Below are 3,843 nucleotides of genomic sequence, written 5' to 3'. Positions count from 1 at the left end.
CGGCGGTTGGCGGCGGTTGGCGGCTGCAGTGAGATGTGTTTTTAATGCTCACCTGTCTCTTCTTTCTGTCTTTACTTCAGGTAGTGAGTGAGTGCGAGGAGTGAAATGTGAAGCTGTTTGCTGAATATTCTTTTTGATTGTCAAAAGTATTTTTCCACTTTTCTGTTCGGGGATCTTCTTGGAATCTTTTCATAAAATAACTAGTTTAATAGTAAATTATTTTAATCAGTATACCTGCAATTATAGCACCAACATTGTTCTTATTAGAGAAGGGACTTTTAGTTTGCCTTTTTGTTTTCAGTCCAAACAAGATTTCAGAATAAAGGGCACTTTTCTACCACTCGCTCTGATCCAGGGAGACTGTTTTTGTTTTTTGTATTTTGTCTGCTGTAGCTATTAATACACTGCACCTGTTCTTTCTTAACTGGGAGAGGATCTTAAAGCCAGAGTGCGTTCAGCTTTAAACCTCCACTCACTCAGACCTTAAAATCTTTTTCTCAAGGGTTGTCTGTCTTTTTTTGAATGTGTAATTTTTTGGATAACTCTTGCTGTTGTACTAATTTGTGTATATAATCTCTTTAAAGATATGAACAGACCAACACAATAAACAAAATGGAAAAAACAAACACTGCTGTTTGTCTGTTTGTCTGCTAACTTCCTGTTAGCCTGAACTTTCAGGTGGAAGCAGCAAGAACATGGTCAGCGGTTTATTGTTCTCTTCAGTTCCCCTCAGGATCAACTATATAAGACCTTCATAAGCCCCGCCCCCTTGGCTCTCTGCTCCAATCACAGTTGAGAACCTTGGTCAACTTCCTCCTTTTCCTGTAGATATGCTACATGCTAAGCTAATCTATGTTGAAAAGACAACATGTTAAAAGATAAAGGAGACATATACATATATATACACATACATATCTATATATACGTATGTATAGATATGTATATTATTATTGTTATTAGCAGTATTATTATTATTAGCAGTATTATTGGTTATTAGCAGTAATTATTATTTTAGCATATTTATTATTATAGCAGTATTATTTGTTATTGCGGTATCTGTCCGCTTGCTGAGTCATCCTGAGCGTCAGCCTGACACCAGACTTTCAGCTTGGTCAGGTCTAGACGGTCTCTGATCGCGTGGAATTGTTGTTCCTTTGATTAAGGCACTGGATTAGAGGGACATCACACAGGAGATCATGGGAAATGGGTCCAGGTGGCTTAGTTGGTGAGTGTCAACTTTGAGGGGTCCAGATCAGCTCTCTGGGTCGGATCCGGCTCATCTGGTCGGGATCCGGCTCTCTGGTCGGATCCGGCTCTACTGGTCGGATCCGGCTCTTGGTCGGGATCCGGCTCTTGGTCATAGAATCTAATAATGTCTGATTCAATTTAATTTTTTTTTTGCTTTAACTATTTGTCAGCACAGTTCTGGGTGCTGTTACAAACATGGTGGTTAACATTACGGAATCCGCAGACGGAGACCCGCTCTTCTGCGCAGATTTTAAACGTAATCTATTGTAACAAAAACAATTTTCTTATGATCAGCTCGATTAAATCCTTAATGAAACATACTTATTTTGATTTATTTAATGTGCTCACTTTAAACTTGTTTTTTCTCTTTTTTTAACAGTTTCTTGAGGCCGAAATTAAATACAGAAGCTCTTTGTTGGTTCTGGTGTTGGTTCTGGTTGTTGTTTCTGGTTAAGGGATGGATAGGTTTGGTTTTATAGTAACATTACTATATATTATACATATATTCTCTCTATGACCTTTTATAGCCATTTTGCTCTGAAGTTGCTCAAGCTTAATCTGTGGCATATTTTAGATATATTTATATTTACTATATGATTACACATCAGTTGTGTTTAAGCTAAAACTGTTCTTATAACCTTGGTAAATATGAACAGTTTTATTTTATGTTTTCTGTCTCTGTGTGTCTGAGCTGTGGTGGCGAGTAATTCAGTTATCTTGGATCTGTCTTACCACACATCAATAACTGCACACACACCACACAGTAACACACAACAACAGACACACACACCAAACACACACAATTACACAGCACACAGTAACACACACACACAAACACAGAACAACACACAGACACACACCAACACAACAGTACAACACACACACAGGACACAACACACACACACACAGTAAACAACACACACACACAGCCACACACAGTAACACACACAGAGTAAACACAGTAACACCAACACAACCACAGTAACACACACAGATCACACACACACACGATGCCTGATCATATCTTGTGGGGGTGTGATGTCTAAAATCTGACATGTGAGGGAATGTCTGGTGTCTCTGTGAGATAACCGATTTTAAATAAGATTCTCGCAGGGGAAACCTCAGGGATTCTAGATTACATTCATACTGGTGTGTGTTGTGTGTGTGTGTCTTATGTTGTGTGCGCGTGGTGTGTGTGTGTGTTTTGTGTTGTATGTGCGTGTGTGTGTGTTGTGTCTTACTGTGTGTGTGTGTCTTACTGTGTCTGTGTTGTGTGTGTGTGTTACTGTGTGTGTGGTTTGTGTGTGTGTTGTGATGTTACTGTGCTGTGTGTGGTGTGTGGTTAATGTGTGTGTGTGTGTGTTACTGTGTGTTACTGTGTGCGTGGTGGTGTTGTTACTGTGTGTGTGTGTGTTACTGTGTGTTACTGGTGTGTGTGTGTGTGGTGACTTATATGTGTGTGTGTGTGTGTGTGTCTTATGTGTGTGTTGTGTGTTACTGGTGTTGTACTATGTGTGTGTTGTGTGTGTGTGTACTTACTGTGTGTGTGTGTGTTATGTGTGTGCTGTGTGTGTGGTGTGTTACTGTGTGTGGTCTGTTGTGTGTTGTGTGTTACTGTGTGTGGGTCTGTGTGTGTGTGGTGTGTCTGTGATTGTTCTTGTGTGTGTGTGTGTGCGTGTGTGTCGTGCGCGTGTTTACTGATGGTTGTGTGTGTGTGTGCGTGGGTGTTACTGTGTGTGTGGTGTGTGATCATAGCTGCTGTGTACGTGCCTGTTACTGTGTGTGTGTGTGTGTTACTGTGTGGTGGTGGTGTGTGTGTGTGCGTGTGTTACTGTGTGTGTGTATGTGTGTTTGAAACTAAAATTATTGTGCAAATACATGTTCCTGTTTAGATACAAGTTGTCTGGTGCTTTTATGTTTGTAAAAAAGGTCCATCTATAGTTATCTGCTTAACATTGCAGTGAAACTTGGATATCTTATCTTATAACTTTATAACTAAAGTATACAGAACTCAGTCAGGCAATAATCAGAGGAGGTTCTATAAAAAAAACTAATCAGAAATGTCACAATTATTTTTCTGTTGAATTAACAGAATTAACTATCTTCAGCTCTTGTTAACTTAATAATTATATAAATAGAAGTGCCATAAAAGTCCTGTTAAACGGGGATTAAAATATTAGAAATAAAACGAAGTATAACCTTTGTTATATTTCTTGAATGAGCTGTTAAAAGAGGAAAACCTGCTACGACTACAAATCCAGAACCTTGCGGTTCCCCTTTGGCCATGCGAATTTAGCGAGGTTGTTTGGTCAGTTTTCAGGCTCTTATCTATAGGCAGAGGTTTTAAAGCAGTTTAAAGTCGCTGTTCCGCCATTACAGCGTCCTCGGACAGCTGCAGCGCTAAGCGCAGGTGAGAGCACTTTAATCGGGACTGTAGCGACAGGAAACACGCAGCCTGCCACAGGGAACGTTATGTTAGCATGGTAACGGGGAGCTTTAGTCGTCCGTGTATCCGTCTCCAGGCAACAGCGGGCTCTTTTCCCGCCGTTCATATACAAACAGTTGATCAAATATTAATTAATATTACTTAAATTA

The 3,843-nt window shown here is 39.9% G+C and overlaps 2 protein-coding genes across 2 annotated transcripts in view; one reads left to right on the top strand and one right to left on the bottom strand.

Moving 5' to 3' along the window:
- LOC118342575 (integral membrane protein 2B-like) overlaps positions 1-626 on the top strand; it is a 1,793-nt gene extending 1,167 nt beyond the window's left edge. The window contains exon 4 of the mRNA XM_035681164.1: positions 1-626. This exon is cut by the window's left edge and continues 1 nt beyond it. The gene's annotated coding sequence lies outside the window, so the exon portion shown is untranslated.
- nedd9 (neural precursor cell expressed, developmentally down-regulated 9) overlaps positions 1-3,843 on the bottom strand; it is a gene marked incomplete in the record, with an annotated part of 35,153 nt that overhangs the window by 27,866 nt on the left and 3,444 nt on the right.

Source organism: Morone saxatilis, unplaced genomic scaffold, assembly GCF_004916995.1.
Source record: "Morone saxatilis isolate NCDOM2014 unplaced genomic scaffold, NCSU_SB_2.0 Contig9, whole genome shotgun sequence".
Lineage (NCBI taxonomy): Eukaryota > Metazoa > Chordata > Actinopteri > Moronidae > Morone > Morone saxatilis.
Note: the sequence above shows the minus strand (reverse complement) of the source record. Positions and strands in the feature narration are given on the sequence as shown.